At 41.1% G+C, this 27,513-nt stretch overlaps 1 long non-coding RNA gene across 2 annotated transcripts in view; it reads left to right on the forward strand.

Annotated features, from left to right (window-relative positions):
* The first annotated feature begins 8,131 nt into the window (after nt 1-8,131).
* The window catches only part of LOC122459294, a 193,749-nt gene continuing 174,367 nt past the window's right edge, over nt 8,132-27,513 (forward strand). For both annotated transcript variants that reach the window (XR_006279878.1, XR_006279879.1), the window contains exon 1: nt 8,132-8,221. This is a non-coding gene — a long non-coding RNA (uncharacterized LOC122459294). The remainder of the gene's footprint in view (nt 8,222-27,513) is intronic.

The raw sequence follows: 27,513 nt of genomic DNA on the forward strand, positions 1-27,513 counted from the left end.
CGGATACGGAGGCAGCTGCGCGAGTGACGCCTGTAGTGGAAGACACAATGAGGATGACTGGATGTGGAAGCTGCGGTATGTACATGATCCTGGAGGGGGGACTTGGTAAGAATTTTTTCTGCATGAAATGCCGTCTGATAGAGCTGATGGAGGAAAAGATCCGAGGTTTGGAGATGCAGGTGGAAAGTCTGGTTAAGTTTAGGAAGGGGTTTGAGCAGATGATGGAGCAAAGACATGAGGTATCTGAAGGGAAAAGCTCGAACTTACAGATGGAAGCAGGGCTGGGAAATTTTGAGGGGAGACTGGGTGAGGAAAGTGGTCAGTGGAAGCATGTGACTAAAAGAACCAGGCAGAGGAAAAGACAGGCTAGTGAAGGAGAAATAGACCTTAGGAACAGGTTTGCAGAGTTGGAAAATGAAGAAGGGGCTCAGCAGGTAGTTGCTGAAGGTGGAAGGGCAAGGAAGAAGAGAAGAGAAGCTAGTCCTATAGAACAAGGGGAAGAGTCAAAGGAGACGACACCAAATATGAGCCCCAGGAGGATACAGGATGGGTTGAAGAGGATTATAAGGGAAAATAGGAATGGAAAGAATTTGCAGCCAGAGGGAACGGGAGAGATTGGAGAATAGCACCGTCACCAGGAAAAGGCAGGTCTATGTGATCGGGGACTTTTTATTGAGAAGAATAGACAGGCCTGTAACTAGAGCTGATCCAGAGAATAGAAGGGTGTGCTGTCTTCCGGGTGCTAAGATACGGGATGTAGACCTGAGGTTGAAAAGGATCCTAAAGGGAGTGGGAAAGAATCCCCTAATTATCCTTCATGTGGGAACAAATGATACGGCTAGATTCTCACTGGAAAGTATTAAGGGAGACTATGCTAGGCTGGGGAAGACACTTAAGGAAATCGAGGCTCAGGTGATCTTTAGTGGAATTCTGCCTGTTCCTAGAGAAGGGCAACAAAGGTGTGACAAGATTATGACTGTCAACAGATGGCTTAGGCAGTGGTGCGAAAGGAGGGCTTTGGGATGCATGGCCACTGGGAGATATTCATGGACAGAGGACAGTTCTCTCGGGATGGACTTCATCTGAGTAGGGAAGGAAATAGACTTCTAGGATGGAGGCTGTCACAACTGATAAAGAGAGCTTTAAACTAGGAATTTGGGGGAGATGGTTGGGAGATGTCCAGGTAATCTCCACGCCAGATTTTAGCATTGAGAGGGAAGAAGATGAAGTAAGAAAGGATACAGCCATGGGTAGGAGAATGTATATAAGGAGCGAGGGCAGTGTGGATACCAGTCTAATAGGTTATACTGGCTGTGGAATGACTGTGCCTAATAGAATACAAAATGTGAGCGAGGCCAAACAGCAAAAATTAAGATGTTTGTACACCAATGCGAGGAGCCTAGGTAACAAAATGGAGGAACTACAGCTACTGGGGCAGGAAGTGAAACCAGATATTATAGGGATAACAGAAACATGGTGGAATAGTAGTCATGACTGGACTACAGGTATTGAAGGGTAGATGCTGTTTAGGAAAGACAGAAATAAAGGTAAAGGTAATGGAGTAGCATTGTATATCAATGATGAGGTAGAATGTAAAGAAATAAGAAGCGATGCAATGGATAAGACAGAGTCCGTCTGGGCAAAAATTACATTGGGGAAGATAACTAGTAGAGCCTCTCCTACGATAGTGCTTCGGGTGTGCTATAGACCTCCGGGATCTAATCTGGATATGGATAGAGCCCTTTTTAATGTTTTTAATAAAGTAAATACTAATGGAAACTGCGTGATCATGGGCGACTTTAACTTCTCAGATATAGACTGGAGGACCAGTGCTAGTAATAATAATAGGGCTCAGATTTTCCTAGATGCGATAGCTGATGGATTCCTTCATCAAGTAGTTGCTGAACCGACTAGAGGGGATGCCATTTTAGATTTAATTTTGGTGAGTAGCGAGGACCTCATAGAAGAAATGGTTGAAGGGAATAATCTTGGCTCAAGTGATCATGAGCTAATTCAGTTCAAACTAAACAGAAGGATTAACAAAAATAAATCTGCAACTAGAGTTTTTGATTTCAAAAGGGCTGACTTTCAAAAATTAAGGAAATTAGTTAGGGAAGTGGTTTGGACTGTAGAATTTATGGATCTAAAGATAGAGGAGGCCTGGGATTACTTTAAATCAAAGCTGCAGAAGCTATCGGAAGCCTGTATCCCAAGAAAGTGGAAAAAATTCATAGGCAGGAGTTGTAGACCAAGCTGGATGAGCAAGCATCTTAGAGAGGTGATTAAGAAGAAGCAGAAAGCATACAGGGAGTGGAAGATGGGAGGGATCAGCAAGGAAAGCTACCTTATTAAGGTCAGAACATGTAGGGATAAAGTGAGACAGGCTAAAAGTCGAGTAGAGTTGGACCTTGCAAAGGGAATTAAAACCAATAGTAAAAGGTTCTATAGCCATATAAATAAGAAGAAAACTAAGAAAGAAGAAGTGGGGCCGCTAAACACTGAGGATGGAGTGGAGGTTAAAGATAATCTAGGCATGGCCCAATATCTAAACAAATACTTTTCCTCAGCCTTCAATAAGGCTAAAGAGGATCTTAGGGATAATGGTAGCATGACAAATCTCCTTCTTTGAGAAAGTAACAGATTTTTTAGATAAAGGAAACGCAGTGGATCTAATTTATCTAGATTTCAGTAAGACGTTTGTTACCATGCCACATGGGGAATTATTAGTTAAATTGAAGATGGGGATCAATATGAACATCAAAAGGTGGATAAGGAATTGGTTAAAGGGGAGACTGTAACGGGTTACTGAAAGGCGAACTGTCAGGCTGGAGGGAGGTTACCAGTGGAGTTCCTCAGGGATCAGTTTTGGGACCAATCTTATTTAATCTTTTTATTACTGACCTTGGCACAAAAAGTGGGAGTGTGCTAATAAAGTTTGCAGATGATACAAAGCTGGGAGGTATTGCCAATTCAGAGAAGGATTGGGATATTATACAGGAGGATCTGGATGACCTTGTAAACTGGAATAATAGTAATAGGATGAAATTTAATAGTGAGAAGTGTAAGGTTATGCATTTAGGGATTAATAACAAGAATTTTAGTTATAAATTGGGGACGTATCAATTAGAAGTAACGGAAGAGGAGAAGGACCTTGGAGTATTGGTTGATCATAGGATGACTGTGAACTGCCAATGTGATATGGCTGTGAAAAAAGCTAATGCAGTTTTGGGATGCATCAGGAGAGGCATTTCCAGTAGGGATAAGGAGGTTTTAGTACCATTATACAAGGCACTGGTGAGACCTCACCTAGAATACTGTGTGCAGTTCTGGTCTCCCATGTTTAAAAAGGATGAATTCAAACTGGAGCAGGTACAGAGAAAGGCTACTAGGATGATCCGAGGAATGGAAAACTTGTCTTATGAAAGGAGACTTAAGGAGCTTGACTTGTTTAGCCTAACTAAAAGAAGGTTGAGGGGAGATATGATTGCTCTCTATAAATATATCAGAGCGATAAATACAGGAGAGGGAGAGGAATTATTTCAGCTCAACACCAATGTGGACACAAGAACAAATGGGTATAAACTGGCCACCAGGAAGTTTAGACTTGAAATTAGATGAAGGTTTCTAACCATCAGAGGAGTGAAGTTTTGGAATAGCCTGCCAAGGGAAGCAGTGGGGGCAAAAGATCTATCTGGTTTTAAGATTCTACTCGATAAGTTTATGGAGGAGATAGTATGATGGGATAATGTGATTTCGATAATTAATTGATCTTTAAATATTCAGAGTAAATAGGCCTAATCCCCTGAGGTGGGATATTAGATGGATGGGATCTGAGTTACCCAGGAAAGAATTTTCTGTAGTATCTGGCTGGTGAATCTTGCCCATATGCTCAGGGTTTAGCTGATCGCCATATTTGGGGTCGGGAAGGAATTTTCCTCCAGGGCAGATTGGAGAAGCCCTGGAGGTTTTTCGCCTTCCTCTGTAGCATGGGGCACGGGTCACTTGAGGGAGGATTCTCTGCTCCTTGAAGTCTTTAAACCACGATTTGAGGACTTCAATAGCTCAGACATAGGTGAGGTTTTTCGTAGGAGTAGGTGGGTGCGATTCTGTGGCCTGCGTTGTGCAGGAGGTTGGGCTAGATGATCAGAATGGTCCCTTCTGACCTTAGTATCTATGAATCTATTTGAACTAAATATAAAAGGCTGTGTGGACCATTACTATCTTTTAAACTTTGAAATACGTATGCCTGCCTGATTTGTAGGTAATCTCTGTAACTTCACACGGCCAACAATAATCTGATGTCTTTTGAGTCAAGTGAAAATGCTTTCTAGACAAATCTGCTTTTAAAAGAGAAAACTAGTGTTTCTTTTTAGTGATCACTTTGTATCTTCACTGAGAATAGGGGGACAAATATCTCTGTTTAATTACTTGTATTTTAAATAAACCATTTTCTCTCTCTTTCTGAGACTAAGTTGATTTGATCCAGAAAGCACACATACCCAAGGGATCACTCTGTTTTGATTTATGGGGCCTTTTATGCAGCAGACGATCCTTCCAATCAGGAGGCACTATTGTGCTTTTTATGATTTACAGTATAATGAAGCAAAGCAGCACTGTACATATGCATCATAAAGACTGGAAATAGGCTGCAGGCCTCAACTATTGCCTTTTCCCAATAAGTACTGAAAAAGTGCACCCTTTTTTTGGAATAATTATGTCCCTGATGAAGCTACAATATCATTAAGTACTCTTTGTTTTTCGAGAAGGGAGCAAAGCATTATTACTTACTGCCCTTCAGTGATAAATATTTCAGCCTTCTGTTTATCACGTATGTGTGTTTTATTTACATTTTTACACAAGTGAAAGACCTAACTGCCTCACACAAGTCTTAGAGTTGGCAATACATGTTTTTATTGGAAAAATACTGCCTAAGGTAACATTAACCCTTTGCAGGTGGTGGAAATGTTATACAGATATCACACCGTTATCTCACTAATTTCACATGTATAGAAAGAAAAATGTGACACCTCAGGTACCTCTGGATAGTAACTGTTGCCAAATGCAAATTTGTAATGGTCATCACTGTAATACATTCTCCTATACATTCCTTTCATTAGGAATCTAATAAATGTCTCAGGTCTTCTGAGGGTTAAAGTACTTTCATCTATTACTGCCAAGGTCACAGTGAAAAGAGAGCTACAGTGAGTGATTGTAAATATTAATATAACAAAGGCCAGTCCTCAAGACATGTTAAAATTAATGCTGAGGTTATGACACAACCCAGCAAAACAAGAATGTTCTGGCAAGGATGAAGCTGTAACATTTATGTGCTCTGTTACGGTGCAGTATTGCAGAGTTCTGAGACCAGGACGTGTTGTTATATAAAATGTATGTATACATCTTTACTTTGATACCAAAGGATTAATTATTATTTCTATAACTCCATAGATCAACATGATGTTTCACAGAATAAAGAAAGATTCCCTATCCAAAAGAGAATGCAATCAATTGAAGGCCCTGGATTCTGCAATGAGTACTAGACACAAGGACCCCTGTCCCTACACAGAACCCCTTTGAAGTCAATGGGGCTCCACACAGGAGTTCGCAGCATAGAGCCAGTTGTAGCATTGACATTTCAGACACAATCCTGCAAAAAGGACCTGTACGAAGATTATTTTATGTCTGTGTGGATCCTTTGAAAGACTAGCGACTAAGATAAGGCTGGAACCACGGGAAGAAATAACATAGGGAGGAGCTGAGGAAAGGTTGGACAAAGGAGACAGTAAAATTATGCAACCGCATAGGAGCATAGAATGGTCTTCTTGGTGGTTCCTTTTGTTTTTGATAATATTAATTGTTTTGATTTAAATAGATCTAAGTCAAGGAGAAGGTGCCAGTGGGTTAGGGACAGAGTTTCATGTCTATCTTTGAACGGTTGCTTTCTGGAGTTGAATTAAATGAACCACAACTCAAGTGACTTCTTTATGAATTTTATCTTACCAATAACATCAAATAGATAAAAAGAAAAGGAGTACTTGTGGCACCTTAGAGACTAACAAATTTATTAGAGCATAAGCTTTTGTGAGCTACAGCTCACTTCATCGGTAGCTCACGAAAGCTTATGCTCTAATAAATTTGTTAGTCTCTAAGGTGCCACAAGTACTCCTTTTCTTTTTGCGAATACAGACTAACACGGCTGCTATTCTGAAACCTATCAAATAGATATGGTCCTGAGTTGTTACGTTCAGGTCCAGATCCAAATTTTCCCCTATGCTTAGGGAGCTCAGCTTCTTATTCCAGAGCACCCAGCTGGGAAAGCCAAAGCCAGGACCAAATTTTTAGAATTTCTGGACTTCCACAATATTAGATGCATCCATTACTGAGCCCTTCAGTTCTTGCTTGCATGCTACAATAGCCTCCTTTGTAAAGCCTCCGTTTTCATACCTCAGATCCCTGTTGGGTTAGAATCACCAAGGGAGTCCCTCAATGCCAACTGGTATACCATAACTCATATCAGACCTGCCACACTCATTGCCTCAACTCACTGTTGTCATAATCTGTATTTAAAAGATGTGGTGTAAGGTGTGATAGGCACACTGGTAAATGCTGGTCATTAAGATTATCGTGTGGTGTCTGTACAGGCAGTGCATAAGAATTATAGACGTGTTGAAAATATGTTCATAAAAGGTGTTCTGCAAGCAGTGCATGAGCCCAGCCTGTCCTAGACAAAGGAATGTTGTTTCCCTTATTTTCTGTGTCTCCAATGTAAATTGAGCTAGGTAATACCTCAGAGGGCAACAAAAAGTACATCTGTATGTAAGATAAACAAAGCCATCAAGTTAAACAGGGCCAAAGACAGCTTAAAGCTCACAATGAGGGAAGGAGCCTGCACCCCCAGAAAGCCTTTCTGGCTCTTGAACAGAGACAATAGACTTTTTGGAAAACATAAGGAGAAGGAAAAAGACATTTTGGCATCCATCACCTATGGGACAAAGGAGGAACAGCTCCTTTTGAGGTCATGAGATGTGGATTCTCTTGGCGTGAAAACCAAGAGTAACTGGAATTGACTATAGGTGAGAAACCTGCTTAGGCAGAGATTGTAACTTGCTGAAGTTAAGTTTTAGTCACTAGAAAGTATGTTTTGCTTTGGTTTACTTGTAACCATACCTGTCCATTGTATTCATATTTATCACTTAAATCTCTGTTCTTTGTTAATAGACTTTTTTAATAACTCTTGTTTTATTACAAAACCATTGCAGTACTCTGTATGAAACTGAAGGGTGAAGTTCTCGGCTGAACTAACAGGCTGGTGTGTACTCTCCCTCTCTTTGGAAGGAAAAAGCTTAATAACTTCTTACAGTATCCAGTGAGAGGAGCGTGGAGGAGATGGTCTGGGGGAGCTTCAGGAGTGGAAGGGCTGTTGGAGTCACCCTGCAAGGAGTAACAAGGCTAGTGGAAGCCAAGGGGAGGCTATTGTGCTATGAACATGCTGTTAGTATCAGGGCTCTGAGCCAAAGCTGTGTAACACAGAAGCAGCCAAGGCTGCAAGGCAGGTGGTGACAGAGTTCAGCATCTCTCAAAGCATCTCAGTTAAATGAGTCACCACTGAAAATGTTGCATGGCTGGGAAGACCAAAAGTGGGAATGTATTTTTCTTGTACTCACAGAAAGGGGGACATCAGTAAGGTCCTGACATGATAATTTGCTTCACTTGTGCAGGGCCCCAGTGACTCAGAGCTCTGCCCAGCACAAAAAAAAATCTAGGAATATATCTAAAATAAATAGCTAGTAGTTGGAGTAGAGGAAACCTATTCCTCTCAAATCTTCCTCCTCATCCCTACCTATGTTTATGAATGTCTTGTGAACTGCACTGCCAAAAAGAGGGCAAGTGGCCAGGAGTTCTTCCCTCAGCTCTTTGCAGCTGAAGAAAAGCAGATAGGGTTCATTTAGAGCAGGTGAATCTTGTCCCTTAATCATAGAATCTTAGAATATCAGGGTTGGAAGGGACCTCAGGAGGTCATCTAGTCCAATCCCCCTGCTAAAAGCAGGACCAATCCCCAATTAAATCATCCTAGCCAGGGATGTCCTAACCTTAAAATCAGCAGTTTATAAAAAAGATGGTGCCCATTCAGCCAAGATGGGGGTGGGAGAAGAGAGAAATGTTCTGTAGAAAAAGATTGCCTGAGCAGATTCTCCACAGAAAAGGGAGTTGAAAAATCTAGGTGAGTGGTTTATCTTGTAGCTGAATAATTATATATTTATTTTTCTATTGATCATTTTGTATGTACTATTTCATGGCCACTCAAAGGTTGAGAATGACCACAGTAGTTCAAGAGGCTGTTACAGTTTTAGCTGTAGTACAGTGATAAGACTGTGAACCTGAAATTACTTCTGCACATACTTAATTTTAGGCCCCTGGGTAGATTGGTTGAATTCCCAAAAGGAAGTGTGGGTTAAGATTTTGCCTCTTGCCTGTGTAGTTTATATGTAGTTTGGCCCAAAGCTATGCTTTTCTTCTTTTGAAGAAACTGAAATTGTTTTGCTGGTTTTGGATAGTAAAACATACTGGTTCTCTAAATCATCTAATATCTTACCCTAATCCAAATCTGATTTTGAGGTCTATTGTTATGAAATATTATTCTTGCTAAACAAAGAAAAAGTGAACTTTCCAAATTGGACTAATAGCACTATGTGGATTTGTGATTTTATATACAGATAACATGGTAATATGTAAAGGAAGGGACCTCCTGTATACATCAGCTTTGAGGACATTTGGGAGTAGAACGTGAACAAGCTTAGTGATTGGGTGTAGGTTCAAAAGGAATATTTTTACTTCACATGCTGTCTTATTTTATATAAGAACTGCTTGACACAGGCATTTTATGGTGTTTCAATTGGCTTTTCCACCTGTCGGCACATGGAGCTTTAAACTTTAAAGGTCCCTCTTTTTTGAGTTTTGTTTCCAGGTAATGTGGTAATTCAAAAACCTTTTAATTAGACTTAAACATAAGGTCCTAAGCCAATGTCCTCACCCTTTTATTGGGCTTGCTGCCTACTGTATCTCCTTCATTGCTTGAAGACAGAGGCGGATTATGGTTTTGTGGGGCCCTGGGCCAGAGCAACTGGAGGTCCCTCCCCAACCCTTCCACCTGCAGGTCCTCCCCTCCCTTTCCCCTACCCACATTCCTGCTGGGGAAAGGGTGTTGGGGTACAGAGGCTTCCCCCATTCTCCCCCATCACTCTTGTCAGGGAACAGAGTCAGTATACAGGGGCACCCATTTTTCCAGGGCCCCCCAACTGACTGGGGCCCCTGGGCATGGGCCCCATTGGCCCAGTGGCTAATTCGCCACTGCTTGCAGGACTGGGCATTGTGATTTTTCCCCAAGCTTTAACAGAACTATCAACTAAAATCAATTGAGCGGGCAGGCATGCCTTGTATCCAAAGTCATTCTGGAGAAGCAAATATTCCAGCATTCACATTGTAGTCCAAATTACTCTCTAAGGTAACACTGCTGATGTCTGTAGAAATGCATTTCTTTACTGTGGTATGAAATGTATTTTACATCCCTGTGCCCTCTCTTCAGTAGATATTCTGCTTTATGAAAACTATTGCGAGACCACATGCCCAACATTGTAGCATGATGCTTTCCAGTTGCTACACGTGTCACTTTAACACACTAGCGAATGAATGTTGCAGTTCTTGTCTGTCTGTTCTGGTGTCTCCTGAATTTGGGAGAAAAGAAAAGCCTGTTCATTATGAAATTTAAAGATTGTACTTCTAATAAAACATATTGGTCGAGAAGCAATTGTATGGCATTGCACGTGTGAACTAGATTAATAGAATGTTTCTTCAATTTCAAAACTATTAGATTTGTGATGCACAGTATCCATAAAATAATAATTTTCATGAGTGCACTTTCTTAGCTGCACTTTCTTAGCTTATTTGAGTATGAATAGCAGTTCTATAGAGTCTTTAATAAGCTATCACTTTTGTCGTGGTTATCCATATTCACACTGTATATTACTGCTGAATAATATACTCTTTTACTCAAGTATATAGCTAGCAGTAGCATTTTTTTTTAGCCAGGTTTCATTTCAAAGACTCTTCTGACATATGAGACATAAAAGATAAACACAGTTATGCTGACTAGAGTAAGAGCTATGTTCTCCTGAATGCTTTTCGAAAATAGCTGCCCCAGGATCCTCTCTTGAACTGAAATTGTTCCCTCACATTAACTGTTCACCAATTCTTTGACTTGTTTTTGACTCTTAGAAAATTATATGACAGGCAGCTTTATTTGAATGGTGGGAAAGGGAGAGAGTTGGACACTCTTTTCATAGCTGTATCACTTAAAACACCAGCTTTTGGTAAGAGTTGGACTGATCTTAAGGAAGGGAAGAAACCCTAGTTAAAGCATTCAGCATTAACCCCGCCCCCGTCCACTGCACCCCTGACAACATGATGTGTATAGAGTACCAGGTATCCTCTTTGAATGAGGTTGTTAAACATGACCTTTGTTTACATATTTGACATGCAGTTATCAGCATAATCAAAAACTTATTTAATCCTTTTCTAATTCTAAAGTGATTAGCAAGGGCTGAAAAATCACCTTATCTCACTAAAACACAGGTACAAACACAGAGTAAATATTTTGGTAAACAATTATTCTGTCCTTGCATATTCAGCAGTGTGCTAAATTATGCATAATCTTGCATAAGTAATAAGTGAAGGTAGCTTAAATTCAGGGTTTTTTTTTAACCTGACCTATTTCTTTCAGTACTGTTAGCTTCTTAAATCATGTATGAGCTTTCTGTAAGGCTTCAATGAGTAGTTCTAGTGGAGAGACTTCAGTAATAAATTTCAGGAGAAGACAAGTTTTTTGACAGGCATAATGCAACACATACAGAGTTTGGAACTCACACTCTGGGAATTTAGAGCAATCCTTGCAAAGCAGCTTTTCCCTATTACATTAATAGAGAAAATGAAGTATGAAAGTCCTCAGGAATTACTGCTAGGTGTAATTTAAATAATTTACCAGAAGACAGTTCAGCACATGCATAGAACAGGGGCATACAGAGTTTGCCATAAGCAGTTTATAAATAAACTATATTCTGCTGAAGTAAGTCAGGCATAAATTATAACTATTCCTTTTGTGGCTATACTCTGTTCCTCATTGTAATACTTATTAAAAAAAAATCTGGATTATGACCTTCTACTGGAAATCATAGACATTGCCTGCCTTGTTCCTTGCTTATGAGCATGCTTATATTTAATAGTTTGGCTGCTATGAGATCAAGTAAAATTACTATTGCTGAGGAAAAAAGAAAAAATGCATTCCATTTTTATAAACAGAATCTAGGTAGAATTTTTTAGCTCAGTGGAAAAAAGTGTTCAGTGCCAAAGACCGTTGACTAGTATCTGACCATTTTATGAAACCCTTATGCACTTTAATGTATTCTATTTCTAGCCTCAAATTTTGAAAGTGAAAATGAAAACATAACTTGAGAGTCCCAATAGAAAATATGAAATGCAGATACAAAATTTGTTAAACATACTCGTACAGATTGGACAGCCTCTACTGCATAGAGTATTAGGGTTATTAAAGACTAGGCAGCCGCTAGTGACAGGAAACATTTTCATAAATGCATTGTCAGTACTTAGAAATAAGATTTAAAGGAAAAAGGTCAGGTGATCTAGAGCACTTCATTTACTCTTGAAGATAAAATTGAAAAACATGTTAAATTTATTTGATTTCATCAGATTTTAGCCCTGCATAAGAGAGGTGGGGAACCATCAGAATTATTTAATATTTATTTTGTCCTCCTTACATTATGCCCCACTATGCAATCTATGACACCCATAGACTGGGGCACACATCAATATTATTCTATCCCCAGCCTTTTATTCCCCAGATTATATACTTCATCGTGCTATGTTTCAGCACCATGCACACTCGTTCTTTTGGACTATTACCTATTGTAAATGTCTTATCCCATCATAGTCACAAAAGACCATAACTGAACACCAGTCACAGGTGAATAAAGACCAAGATGGTGAACCTTGGCTTCTTCCCTTCTTAGGCCCTGTCAGGGTTCCCTCCCCACTCTGAACTCTAGGGTACAGATGTGGGGACCCACATGAAAGACCCCTAAGCTTATTTCTACCAGCTTAGGTTGAAAACTTCACCAAGGCACAAATTCTTCCTTGTCCATGGAACGGTATCACTGCTACCACCAAATAAGTTAGGCAAAGATTCAGGAAAAGGACCACTTGGAGTTCCTGTTTCCCTAAAATATCTCCCCAAACCCCTTCACCCCCTTTCCTGGGGAGGCTTGAGAATAATCTACCAACCAAATAAGTAAACCAGGTGAGCACAGACCATACCCTTGGTTTTTAGGACACTAAAAACCAATTAGATTCTTAAACAGAACTTTATAATAAAAGAAAAAAAAAGTAAAGAAGCACCTCTGTAAAATCAGGATGGAAGGTAACTTTACAGGGTAATCAGATTCAAAACACAGGATTCTCCTCTAGGCAAAACTTTAAAGTTACAAAAAACAGGGATAAACCCCCCTCTTAGCACAGGGAAAATTCACAAGCTAAAACAAAAGATACTCTAACGCATTTCCTTGCTATTACTTACTATTTCTGTAAGTTTAGATGTATCATTCAGTAGGAGCTGTATTGCTTGCTTGGTCTCTCTCTTTGTCTCTAGAGAGAACACAAAAGCCCAAAACACAAATCTTCCCCCACAGATTTGAAAGTATCTTCTCCCCTTACTGGTCCTTTTGGTCATGTGCCAACCAGGTTATCTGAGATTCTTAACCCTTTACAGGTAAAGGAGGGATTTTATGCTACCCTTAGCTGTATGTTTGACAGGCCCTGATTCAGCAAGTTACTTTATCAGATGCTTAACTTTAAGCATGTGCTTAAGTCAATTTTTATGGAGGAAAGCACTTAAGCACTTTGCTGAACGGAAGTCTTTGTAGACAGGAGGACCAACCTGCAATTCTTCTCGGCAATTCTTCCCCCCACACAAACACAAAAGAAAAATCCAAAATGCTCTTGATTAACCCCCCACCTCAACTACCCTTTCTGAATACCTTGTAATGGCTGTAACAACCAAACCTTTTTTTAATAATCATATTTGACATTTGAATAATAATTTTAAGCTTTTTTTTTAACCCTACCACAAGTCATCCAACCAACATTTCCATTGTATTGATGATGATCCAAAAATTAACAGGGCAAACTTGTTAAAATAAAATGAAACCAAAATGCCCCAGCTCTGGTCTTCCTTCAACCCCCCTATCCTTTTTTATTAATATATGTATTGAGGAAGTAAAATAGAAAGATCTATGTGCTGTGAGAGAATCTTGATTGCTAGTCCCAACCTGTCGCCTGCTCTCCCTGGATTAGGTGCTTTCTATATTTCTGCTCCCTAACCACTGCACTGTGGATATTGTAAGACTGCACTCAGTAAGGCCCTGATCATGCAAGTCATTGTGTGTGGGCACACCATTGAACCTGCGTGAAGTTCACTGAGGTAATTGGAGCTCTGTGGGATCAAGGTGAGCTACAGGATTAGGGTCTGAGGCTGAGAGGGGTAAAAGGGAACCTTTGCCTGTCTAGAAGGCTATTCAAAAACCACCACTACAATTAACAGATTAGAATATTCTCGTATAGGTATAGATTTTATCTGAATGTGACCACTATGTTTACAGGATTTTTGTGAGTACCACTTTAGTGTTGGTTTAGGAGGCAGTTTATTGGAAAACCTGTCTAGAAGAATGCCATCCGTGCTTACAGGCCTGATCTTTGCCAAATAGTGCTTAATGTTCATTGCCAGTCATTAGTGGGTAAATAGTTACACTCATGATGTTAACAACTAAGGTAACAGAGTTTCCTCAGGAAAATCAGGCCTAGACGGTTCTTATTTTGCTTTGATCTCATTTTCCCAGGTAACTAGAGCTCTGGGACCCTTGTCATTTGGGAATGCAAATCTTTGTTATTCCCACTCAGTGGACAAGAAGTGTTTTCCATGTCCATAATTAATATTCACACATTAAAAGTCTGTTCACATGATCTGTTTATCCTGATTGCCACCTTGAATTCACTGTAAGCAGTGGTTTTTTTTAATGTATCACTCTGGTTTTAAGCAGTAATGCTTTCTAGCCTTGTTCCCCTTCCCCCCTCCCCCATTATTAAATTGAACCTTTAGTAGATTAAGTAATGTTAACAAGAAATTTCTCTTAATATGCAATAAATATATCTTGTTGGAATGATAAAAACAGTTTAGTTCAAACAATTTCATTAACATCTTTACCATGATCGCAGAAAATAATGTGCAAAATCAAATCAAGTCACTGTCATGATCCTGACCCTGCATTGCAAATTAAAAACACAGTAAAGTGTCATAAATCTCAGCAGCTCAATGTGGATTCACTTAATAAAATTATGACAAAAGCAAATGTTTTGTCACTTTCAGGCTGTTGCCATGAAAATTTGTAGTGCATAATTAATGATAATTCACTCTTTAATGTATATGAAAGCATATGAAGTTGCCACTGGTGCCACAGAAACAATATCTTTTTCATTGTAAAAAGGGTAGTGCCATTTCAGCTAAAATAGTGAGTCAGAGGAAGGATAATGGAAGGTGTCAGAGGCACAATAAATAAGATTAGAGTGGACAAGGAGAAGTGAAAAGTGTTAACTGCACTGAAATTTTCAATTAGAAAAGCAAAGCAAATCCTTTATGTATCATTTCCCTCCACCTTCTTTTAAACCTTCCTAAATAAATACAATCTAATAGCTTGAATGCTAGTTGATAAGATACAATAAAATAAAGCTTTTTCAAAGGAATGAATTACCGTTACATGTTGTTGCTGAAGGTGGTTAATTTGTTTTAATTAAAGGGTTTTTTTTTAAAAAAAAAACCCTCTAAGGTATGAGTGTTCCTCTTTCTAAGCAGAACTGAACAATCATAACTTCAGCGAAGCAATGGCAAAAAATAAATTACATGCTGGATGCTATGAATTGCATTGCTTCCCTAGTTTTCTTACAAGCAGAGTATTTCTGAGTGATATGTCCTGCTGAAAATTGAGGATTGTAAAGGATCCAACCAGAGGTGAATGATTAGGTAAATCAGCTCACTTCTGATGTACTTATAACATCAATAGACGTTGAATTTGCTCTGTAACAAAGCAAATTCATCCACATAATGCTTCTAATTCTGTCATTCTTTTTCTTGATCTGAAAATTTGAGAATTGTCTCCTTCATCCAAGGGCAAGTTGTTCTCCAGTAATAAAGGGACAGCCTATGTCTCTGTATTTAAGATTAATTTTCTCCTCTGGATAGTGGTTTTAAAAATATACTTTGAAATCATTTTGTAATGGGAGATCCTCATCATCTGATCATTTTTTCTCACTGTGCCTGACCATGGGGTCTCCTCCTTGAAGGCAACAATTTAAATATTGGGACCATGTTAGAATTGGGGCTGGGGGACTTTCACCTACCTTTTCATTTGAAGCTCCCATCTAAGTTTACCTCTTACCTAATTCCCTTCTGTCATAGCAATCAGGCAACCAGGACTCCTAGAAGATTTCAGCATGACTCCATAAACAGACACCGGGGTGCTAGAGTGTAGTACCAGGCATATTCCTTTCCTAATACCTCATCCTTGTGGTAACCCCAAAAGTAGAAGTCTTCAGGGTACTTGGGAGACTGGATCTTGCATATGGTATTCTCTTCTCCCATTCCTTCGTAATTAAATTGCTTCTCATGTTTTGGAGTTCTGAAAATAGTTGCCGGTTACTGTCTGAACTGACCTGGAGACATGATATGGCAAAATGCCAAGTCCTTTATTGGAGTTACTTACGGGTGACATCTAATGTACTTGATTGAGTGCATGAGTCACTACTTCTGAGAATTGCAAAGTTTTTAAAGATTTTTCGCAGTGTTTGTGAGCTGCTGAGCTACTTTAATTCCTTAACTTTTCTCCTCAGACACACCTTCATGCTCTCAGACAGCCTGCCATGAAAACTGTATACAGTTGATAAAATCGTTATCCAATAAACACGAATTAACATTAACAAAACCTTTGTGGAGTAGCAGGAAAGAACTCTTGTGTTAAAAAGGCTATCTTCAAGCTCTAACATCCTACAGGAAGTTTTAAAAAAGGCTAGGGTAAAAATTGTAATATATTTAAAAACAAGTCTTGTTGGAATTTTAGAATCTGCCAAGTGGACCTCATCATCTCTAAAAACCTCAGGATGTGTTGGATGTCTCTGTGTGATCACCAATCCACCTGTAGCCATAATTCTCCTGGCAACCTCACGGTTCACAGTCTTCTGGGCCATGTCCATACAGGCTTGCTTAATGGCTTTCCACCAAACTTGCCTAACAAGCATCTCTGACCAGATCAATCATGTGTAGCCATAACCACCTAATTAAGTCCACATCCCTCTGAACCATAACTCTCTTAAATTTACTCTGGTAAAATCCCCAAGATCATTTTCACTAAAGTGAATAACGAGGACATCAAGCAGATGTAGTTTGGCAATCAAGAGTAGAAGAGACATAATATGATCCAAGAATGTGCCCCTTCTGCCATACCACTGAAGACAAATGACTTCACTTGAAATTCAGTTGTAACCCATCTGGTGACCTAGCTGTCTGCTGTGGGTTCAGCACACAAGTAGAGTGCCTGCAGATGCAGACATAGAATCATAGAAGTGTAGGACTGGAAGGGACCTCAAGAGGTCTAGTCCAGTCCCCTTGAACTCAAGGCATGACTACGTAATAACTAGACCATTCCTGACAGCGGTTTGTCTAACCTATTCTTAAAAACATCCAGTGAGAGCAGTTTCACAACCTCCTTAGGCAATTTGTTCCAGTGCTTAACTACCTGGTTGGTAGTTGGTAGCTGGTATCATCCACAAACTTTATAAGTGTATTCTCTATGCCATTATCTAAATGATTTATGAAGACATTGAACAGACCTGTATACAGGACCAGTCCCTGTGGAACCCCATTTGATATGCCCTTCCGGCTTGACTGTGAACCACTGATGACTATTCTCTGGGAACGGTTTTCCAGACAGTTATGCACCCACCCTTGTTTATGAGAAAGTCATGTGAGACAGTATCAAAAGCCTTACTAAAGTCAAAATATACCACATCTACCACTACCCTCTATCCACTAGGCTTGTTACCCTGTCAAAGAAAGCTATCAGGTTAGTTTGACATTATTTGTTCTTGACAAATCCATGTTGATTGTTACCTTATCTTCTGGGAGTTAGGAAATTGATTGCTTAATTATTGCTCCATTATCTTTTTGGGTACTGAAGTTAATCTGACTGGTCTGTAATTCCCTAGGTTATCTTTATTTCCCTTTTTATAGATTGGCACTATATTTGCCCTCTTTCAGTCCTCTGGAATCTCTCCTGTCTTCCATGAGCTTTTGAAGATAATCACTAATGACTCAGCTATCTTCCTAGTCAGCTCCTTAACCCTTCCCTGATGTCTTCTGAAGTCACAAACAGCAATATTGGTTCAGATTTATGGTATACCCCCACAAGCCATTGGTAGGGTGAATATAGATCCTCTAACAATCCAATTTCCAATGCCCAATTGCCTGGACCTTTGAGAATCGGAACCCACAGCTGCTGCTGACATCTCTGCCCCAATCCTAAAGCTCTGAAACTAATTGCCTCAAAGGTGTCACATTATACTGAAGTTATTTTTGCAACATCCAGTTAGATCACCAAATAGATACTCCATTAAATTGCTTGAGAAATGTTTCCCATAACCCCAAATTTCCTTTATTTCTTTGGACACTTTGACAAAATGATGAGGCTTTTTGAACCTAGAGGTAGAGGCTACCAGGTGGGCAGAAGGCCTTACCTGGAGTGACAGCAACATATTCAAAGTTTAAGTGACTCATGATTCCTGTAACTGTTTTAGTGTAACTTTGATTGCACCTTTGATTGCTGCTATCAACTCCCTGACATTATTCAAATATTTTGTGAGTTGCCATAATAAATATTGTCTAATTCAATTCCCAAACAAATCAGCTTCTGTGTTGGGCCTTCCATCTTTTCTGAGACTAGTGAGATAACTCTTAAAATGCTCTAAAGAGACAGGTGCATTTGCCTGACCCACAATTACCTGCCAAGAGAAAGTCCTCAAGATAATGAACTGTGAGCTGCAAGCTCGTTTCCTTCACTGTTGGCCATTCCAGCTAAGCCTTTCAAAAGCTGAGCATGATATGGAGCAACCTATACTAATAATCTTCCAGCTGAAAACCCAACAAGTAAAAATCCTTGGGATAAATAAGGAACAACTAAAATGTAGACTTCATGTTGCACTTTGTGAACTTCATTTCCAGACCACCTCATTTTATCACATTTACCACTGTGTCAATGGAGAAATATTGAGGACAGAGGAACCATGAGGGGAAAATACTTGTTGGATAATCCTGTACTCTCTTTTAGTTTTTTTTTTTTAAAGGAACTTTTCCTGAGGGAGGGGAAATAGCTATTGGTTTGACAAAAATAATCTCACCTAAGGCCAGGCCACTCTTTTAGCTGTTACTTCCACGTATATTTTGTTCCAAAATATTTGTTAAAAGATTAGAATGGATTTCAAATTCTTTTCCCATATGTGAAACCTCTTGCCATCATATGGGATCTGAAAACTGACTGAAATCCATTCCAAATATAAACCCTATTTTGTTTAAATAATCCCATAAGAGCCCTCAGCAAGTCCAATATAACTGAGGATAGGGATCTTTCTAGCACTGCTGTTTCCTTCCACTGCACCTGTCAAGCTACTGGGCCCTTGATGACCTCTTTCCAATGGCCTCCACATCTTACTTGCATGCTTGTATTTGTTACAAGTATGAAAGCATTTCCCTTCATTAAAGGCAAAATGGACATCAATGGGGTAAATCCCCATCATGGTCTGGAAAAGATTAAAAACCAGTTTGTTTTTTACTGCACACCAGGACCTTAATTAATTAGTTGCTTCTCAGCCAGAGGGAGTAGGACTAAGAGGGGTTAGGTGATAATTTAATGGACAGCTGGGTCTCATAAAAGGCTGAGCATATCCAGTCTGAGGGGAGCAACTAAACACAGCAGAGTGACTCCTCTGAAGGGGTCTGAACCAGAGTGTGGAGGAGAACTGACATCTCAGGAAGACTCAGTCTGAGTTGCCAGTTGTCATAAATATAAAGGGAAGAGTAAATGCTTTTAAATCCCTCCTGACCAGAGGAAAACCCCTTTCACCTGTAAAGGGTTAAGAAGCTAAGACAAGCTCGCTGGCACCTGACCAAAATGACCAATGAGGAGACAAGATACTTTCAAAGCGGGGTGGGGGGAAGAGAGGGAAAAAAAAGGTTCTTTCTGTCTGTGTGATGCTTTTGCCCAGACCAGAGCAGGAATGCAGTTCAGAACTCCTGTAAAAAGTCAGTAAGCAATCTAGTTAGATATGTGTTCGATTCTGTTTTGTTTAAGTGGCTGATAAAATAAGTTGTGCTGGAGGGAATGTATATTCCTGTTTTTTGTGTCTTTTTGTAACTTAAGGTTTTGCCTAGAGGGATTCTCTATGTTTTGAATCTGATTACCCTGGAAGGTATTTACCATCCTTATTTTACAGAGGTGATTCTTTTATTTTTTTTTCTTTAATTAAAATTCTTCTTTTAAGAGCAACTGGAGACTTTTTCTGTCTATTTGCCTGGAGACAGAAGTGTTAGTGTTTTTTTGTTTTGTTTTTTTTTAAGGATTTTTCTGTAGGCTGACAATCACCATTAGAGAACATAGGTATCCGGTTCAGCACAACCTATATATATATATTCCAGTGAAGTTTTTTGTTTTGTTTTTATTTCTAACTCTCGGATGTAAAGTTAGTTAAAAACAGAGAGGCAAATATGACAGAGCCAAGGCAGAGACAGCCAAAGAGGATGCCCACAGGAGAGCTATGGAGGAAAAGGAAAAAGAGGAAGCATGTACTGGAGATGGAGAAGGCAAAGGCTGAGCAGAATCTACTGGATAAACCTAACCATCCTTCCCCAACAATCCACAAATGGGAGTGACTATGTCCACAGTCTGATGAATCCAGTGATATTGCTGAATATTTTCTCACCTTTGAGAGACTGTGCACTCTCCATAAAAGTCCTGAAGCTCACAAGATGACCAAATTCGTCACAAAGTTAACTGGAAGAGCTCTGGACATATTCAATAAGATGCCTATTGATGAGGCTTCTGACTATAATAAGTTCAAGGATTTGGTTTTAAAGCAATTTCAAATTATATCTGAAACATACAGAGTAAAATTTCAAACCCTTAAGAGAGGGCCTGGACTAAGTAATGTGGATTATCTAAACCAGATGAAGGATCTGTTAGATAAATGGGTCCAAGGAAGGGGTGTCACTAGCTTTGATGGAATGTGTGAGTCAGGAGCAATTCCCGACTATGTCTAAGGAGGAAATAAAACAGTGTTTATGGGATAAGGAAATGGACTCAGCAGAAAGTCTTGCTTCTTATGCTGATCGATACAAGCAGTCCCAGACTGCCAGAGAGGTGGGACAAGCCGGAACAAAATGGGTGGAGAGAGGAACAACGCTGGTCGCAGTTGGAGCGGATACCCGAAGGGACACCCTCAACCCACCCCATACTACCGGGGGCAGCCCAAGGCCCCAACTACCAAGGAATACTCCAGACACCTTTTTGTCCTGCCACACCATTCTCCAGCAACCCACCTCACCCCAGTGACCCGTCAGCTGGACGATATTTTAAATGTAACGAGCCAGGGTATGTGAAGGCCAACTGCCCCAAGAACCCCAACTGATTACAGTTAATTGCACCGGAATAACACCAGATACCCTCAGAGCGAGGGGAAACTGTGAGTGTGGGTGGAAAGAAGGTCACCATGTGGAGGGACACCGGAGCACAAGGAAGCTATCCATGCTTCCTTCCAATTTAATCAACCCAGAGATCCAAGTGACAATTGAACCCTTCACATCCAACTCTTTCAATTTGCCTACAGCCAAGTTGCCTGTCCAGTACAAGAGCTGGTCAGGAACGTGGACTTTTGCAGTATATGATGATGGGGGGGAAGACTTGGCCAATCCATGTGAAGCTAGCCAAGAGGGTGGGAATGGTCACCCGCAGCCAGGGTAAGCAAGCCATCATGCCTAGCTCTGTTCCAGAAACTTCTACCAGGACCTGGTCAGAGGTGATGGACCTGGACCCCATGCCAACATCTGCAACAGCAGTAATGGATCCAGTCCCAGAACTGGAATGGGCGGGACAACCAGCACCAGACCCATTGCCAGCACTGAATCCAGTACTTGCAACCCTAACACCAGAGGGCCCCACCAAACCTGAACCGGCAGCAGCAGATAACCCTACACAAGAGACTCAGTCTGAGCCTGAAACCCAAACAGCGCATCAGCGAAGAGCGGTTCACAGTCAACGGAAACCGCCCCATTCCCTACATCACTTCCAGAGGGACGAATCCTAGGTCCACGATCCAATGAGGAAATGATGTCTCCAGCATCAAGGGAACAGTTCCAGACCGAACAGGAAGCAGAAGAAAGCCTGCAGAGAGCTTGGACGGTGGCATGGAGCAACCCACTGCCTCTTAGCTCTTCTAATCGATCCAGGTTTGTTGTAGAAAGAGGACTTTTATACAAGGAAACTCTTTCTGGTGGACACCAGGAAGACTGGCATCCTCAGAGACAGTTGGTAGTTCCAACTAAATACCGGGTCAAGCTCTTGAGCTTAGCCCACGATCATCCTAGTGGCCATGCTGGGGTGAACAGGACCAAAGACCTGTTGCAGAGGTCATTCCACTGGGAGGGAATGGGCAGGGATGTTATTACCTATGTCCGGTCTTGTGAGGTATGCCAAAAGTGGGAAAACCCCAAGACCAGGTCAAAGCCCCTCTCCAGCCACTCACCATCATTGAGGTTCCATTTAAGCAAGTAGCTGTGGATATTCTGGGTCCTTTTCTGAAAAAGACACCCAGAGGAAAGCAGTACATATTGATTTTCATGGATTTTGCCACCCGATGGCCGGAAGCAATAGCTCTAAGCAACACCAGGGCTAAAAGTGTGTGTCAGGCACTAGCAGACATTTTTGCCAGGGTAGGTTGGCCCTCCGACATCCTCACAGATGAAGGAACTAATTTCCTGGCAGGAACTATGGAAAGCCTTTGGGAAGCTCATGGGGGTGAATCACTTGGTTGCCACCCCTTACCATCATCAAACAAATGGCCTGGTGGAGAAATTTCATGGGACTTTGGGGGCCCTGATATGTAAATTCATAAATGAGCACCCCAATGATTGGGACCTAGTGTTGCAGCAGTTGCTTTTTGCCTACAGAGCTGTACCACATCCTAGTTTAGGGTTTTCACCATTTGAACTTATATATGGCCGCAAGGTTAAGGGGCCGTTACAGTTGGTGAAGCAGCAATGGGAGGGGTTTACACCTTCTCCAGGAACTATCATTCTGGAAATTTGTAACCAACCTACAAAACGCACTCCAAACCTCTTTAGCACTTGCTAAAGAAAACCTACAGGATGCTCAAAAAGAGCAAAAAGCCTGGTATGATAAACATGCCAGAGAGCGTTCCTTCAAAGTAGGGGACCAGGTCATGGTCTTAAAGGCTCTCCAGGCCTATAAAATGGAAGCATTGTGGGAAGATTCATTCACAGTCCAGGAGTGCCTGGGAGCTGTTAATTATCTCATAGCCTTGCCCACCTCCAACTGAAAGCCTAAGGTGTACCATATTAATTCTCTAAAGCCCTTTTATTCCAGAGAATTAAAAGTTTGTCAGTTTACAGCCCAGGGAGGAGGTGATGCTGAGTGGCCTGAAGGTGTCTACTACGAAGGGAAAAGTGCCGGTGGTATGGAAGAGGTGAACCTCTCCATGACCCTTGGGCATATGCAGCGACAGCAGATCCAGGAGCTGTGCACTAGCTACACGCCGACGTTCTCAGCCACCCCAGGACTGACTGAATGGGCATACCACTCCATTGACACAGGTAATTGGGTAATGCTCACCCAATTAAAGTCCAACCTTTCCGGGTATCTCCTCAAGCTAAAACTGCTATAGAACAGGAGATCCAGGATATGCTACAGATGGGTGTAATCCACCTCTCTGGCAGTGCATGGGCATCTCCAGTGGTTCTAGTTCCCAAACCAGATGGGGAGATACAGCATTTAGCTTATGGTAGTCCACGCAAAAACGTAACTCGCCCAGACAACTATCCAATGCCATGCACAGATGAACTATTAGAGAAACTGGGACGGGCCCAGTTCATCTCTACCTTGGACTTAACCAAGGGGTACTGGCAGGTACCGCTAGATGAATCCGCCAAGGAAAGGTCAGCCTTCACCACCCGTTTCGGGCTGTATGAATTTAATGTACTCCCTTTCGGGCTGTGGAATGCACCCACCACCTTCCAAAGACTTGTAGATAGTCTCCTAGCAGGATTAGGAGAATATGCAGTTGCCTACCTTCACGATGTGGCCATATTTTCAGATTCCTGGGCAGAACACCTGGAACATCTACAAAAAGTCTTTGAGCGCATAAGGGAGGCAGGACTAACTGTTAAGGCTAAGAAGTGTCAAATAGGCTTAAACAGAGTGACTTACCTTGGACACCAGGTGGGTCAAGGAACTATCAACTCCCTACAGGCCAAAGTGGATTCTATCCAAAAGTGGCCTGTCCCAAGGTCAAAGAAACAGGTCCAATCCTTCTTAGGCTTGGCCGGATATTACAGGCGATTTGTACCGCAATACAGCCAGATCACCGTCCCACCGACAGACCTAACCAAAAAGACACAGCTAGTGCCATTCAGTGGACCGAAGAGTGTCAGAAGGCCTTTAACCAGTTTAAAGCGACACTCATGTCTGATCATGTACTAAGGGCCCCAGACTTTGACAAACCGTTCCTAGTAACCACAGATGCGTCAGAGTGTGGTGTAGGAACAGTTTTAATGCAGGAAGCACCGGATCAAGAATTCCACCCTGTTGTGTTTCTCACCAAGAAGCTGTCTGAGAAGGCAAGCAACTGGTCAGTCAGTGAAAAGGAATGTGACGCCATTGTCTAACCTCTGGAAAAGCTATGCCCATATGTTTGGGGACGGCATTTCCACTTGCAAACTGACCATGCTGTGCTACAGTGGCTTCATACCGCCACGGGAAATAATAAAAAACTTATTCGGTGGAGTTTAGCTCTCCAAGATTTTGATTTCGACATCCAACACATCTCAGGAGCGTCTAACAAAGTGGCTGATGCACTCTCCTGTGAAAGTTTCCCAGAACCAACTGGTTAAAATCGTCCTTGAGATGTGGAAAATATTGTTAGTCTTTATATACTTGGTAGTATATATAGAGGTGCATGTGTCTTATTAACTCTGTTTTTTCCGAAAGGAAAAGTGCTGATGGCGTGGACATCTTTTTGCAGGACATCAAGAAACCAGATCGTGATGATTGGGAGAATAGGTTGACAGCAGTGGAGTGTGCCTTGCACTGGAAAAGAATGTGAACCAGTCATTCCTTGATCTGCACAAGCTGGCAACTGATAAGAATGACCCTCATTTGGGTGACTTCATTGAAACTAAAAGTGTATGCCAGGCACTAGCAGACATTTTTGCCAGGGTAGGTTGGCCCTCCGACATCCTCATAGATGGAGGAACTAATTTCCTACAGGAACTATGGAAAGCCTTTGGGAAGCTCATGGGCTGAATCACTTGGTTGCCATCCCTTACCATCATCAAACAAATGGCCTGGTGGAGAAATTTAATGGGACTTTGGGGGCCATGATATGTAAATTTGTAAATGAGCACTCCAATGATTGGGACCTAGTGTTGCAGCCAGCATTTCACCATATTTATGATTTGGGGGGCGTGTCATAAATAAAAAGGGAAGGGTAAACACCTTTAAAATCCCTCCCGGCCAGAGGAAAAACCCTTGCATCTGTAAAGGGTTAAGAAGCTAGGATAACCTCGCTGGCACCTGACTACAATGACCAAAGAGGAGACAAGATATTTTCAAAGCTGGAGGGGGGAGAAACAAAGGGTCTGGGTCTGTCTGTCTCATGCTTTTGCCAGAGACAGAACAGGAATGGAGTATTAGAACTTAGTAAGTCATCTAACTAGATATGCGTTAGATTATGATTTCTTTAAATGGCTGAGGAAAATAACCTGTGCTGAATGGAATGGATATTCCTGTTTTTGTGTCTTTTGGTAACTTAAGGTTTTGCCTAGAGGGATTCTCTATGTTTTGAATCTAATTACCCTGTAAGGTATTTACCATCCTGATTTTACAGAGGTGATTCTTTTTACTTTTTCTTCTATTAAAATTCTTCTTTTAAGAAACGGAATGCTTTTTTCATTGTTCTTAAGATCGAAAGGTTTGGGACTGTGGTCACCTATGCAAATTGATGAGGATTTTTATCAAGCCTTCCCCAGGAAAGGGGGTGTAGGGCTTGGGGGGGATTTTTGGGGGAAAGATATTTCCAAGTGGGCTCTTTCCGGGTTTTATTTGTTAGACGCTTGGTGGTGGCAGCAATAAAGTCCAGGGACAAAAGATAAAATAGTTTGTACCTTGGGGAAGTTTTAACCTAAGCTGGTAAAAATAAGCTTCGGGGGTTTTTCCTGCAGGTCCCCACAGAGTTCCCTAGAGTGTACCCTAGAGTTCAGAGTGGGGAAGGAACCTTGACACCAGTGCTTAATACTAGACCTGGGGGGAGAGAAGAAGATTCCAGAATAACCCAGAAAGAGTAATAGAGACAGAGCATAGGGGAAGGGCTGATTTATTGAGACACTTTGGATGTTAGTGTAAACTTTTGTTACCTCAAAAGGGATCTGAACTAATCTTGCTCAGCTGGAGGGCTGTGATAGTGTAACTGTTTATACATTGGACCTGACATCCCTTTTTGATGCCTGTGGTTTTGGAATCAGTAACTCAGAATCTGTTATAAGCCTGCTGGGTCAGATGAGATGGAGTCATTCAGTCTTGGTTCTTCTTACCTCATAACAAATATAGATCTTCTAGTGCTGTAAGTCTTAACTCTTCGTTGTATCTCAACTGTGCCCCATCCCCATATGTTGCATGTGCCATTGATATTTGAAAAGGGAAATAGCACATTGGTGTAGCTATGAAAGGGTGTACTCTAATTATTGAGTGTTCTCACCATGTTGGATTGCTGGGGTTTTCTTCTTCCTTCTTTTTATTTCACCAGCATCCTCTCTCTCTAACTTTCTTGAAGTAGAAGGGTAAACATGTCCTTATACTCTCTCCTAAATCTCTTCCTTAAGGGCCTCTAACAAATGGACCCTAAGTTGTCTGTCAAATCCTAAAATCAACACTTGCTTCCACTGTGTGTTTCACATTGGCTCCCAATAACTCATCTTTACTTGCTAAGTCCTCTTCTGTCTTGAGAGCACTGGTGTTGGAAGTGTCATTGCAATCCCATATACTCCCCCCACACACTCTGTGTGACTATCTCTGCAGTTCAGGGACCTTCTGGGAGATACTGTCTCTGCCCCATACACATGCCTTCCCCCTGGGAGATGAACTACCCATTTCAGGCAGGCCCTCACCCTTTTGGGACTGAGGAATCAGTCAGTCTGCTAATTCCACCAGCCCCTCATGGAGCTGCTTGTCAGCTGCTCAGGCCCTGTGCAACAGATCCTTTAAAAAGCCGATTCAGAGTTTAAATAGATTGGAAGAGTGGGAATGGAGTGCAAGAGCTGATCACTCAGACTCCACAGCTCAGCCAATGGAAAATGGAGGATCTGAGCAGGAAGAGGTGCCTGCCTCACCAAGCACGCATTCTTGCCATCGCCCTCCCTTCTGGGCATTGATTTATGTCCACTAATCTAACCAACAATGCCTACTGTTGTGACTGTGGGGGAGCATTGTATCTGATGTGTGTTAGACTGCAGGTAGCAATTGTTTGTATTGTTACAAGGGAGCAAACCAACAGGAAGGAAGGAAAGACGGTATTGATATATATTCCATAATGATTTTATAAACCCAACCAAGAAACATAGCCTGCAAGTAGTTTACTAATGAAGTTCCGCATCACAGAAGCAAGCAGCTGGTCATTTGTGCATACCCTAATTAACACCAGAGAGGATTGTGAATTTATAGGGCAGAGTTGGCCAGAAATTTTAAGGGTTTTTTTTAAAAATTTTATTTAAAGAAGCTTGAGTAGTTAGTATGTAGCTTCTTTATGTGTAGGTATGTGTGTGTTTGTACATGTGCACACAGATATGAAATAACTTGTGCTTTTCATTTGTATATATTCTATGTGGATGAAGAAAGATCTTAGCTTAACATGCTATCATACTTTATCTTGCAATAGTAATATTGCAAACATAGATTTTAAAATATACACTTTTACCAGAATTGCATTGAATTGCTCAGATATATTTTAGTGAGTGAATGCATATGAGAACGTGTCATGCTTTTATATGCTATTAATTCTTCCACTGTG

This window comes from Dermochelys coriacea, chromosome 3, assembly GCF_009764565.3.
Source record: "Dermochelys coriacea isolate rDerCor1 chromosome 3, rDerCor1.pri.v4, whole genome shotgun sequence".
NCBI classification, from domain to species: domain Eukaryota; kingdom Metazoa; phylum Chordata; order Testudines; family Dermochelyidae; genus Dermochelys; species Dermochelys coriacea.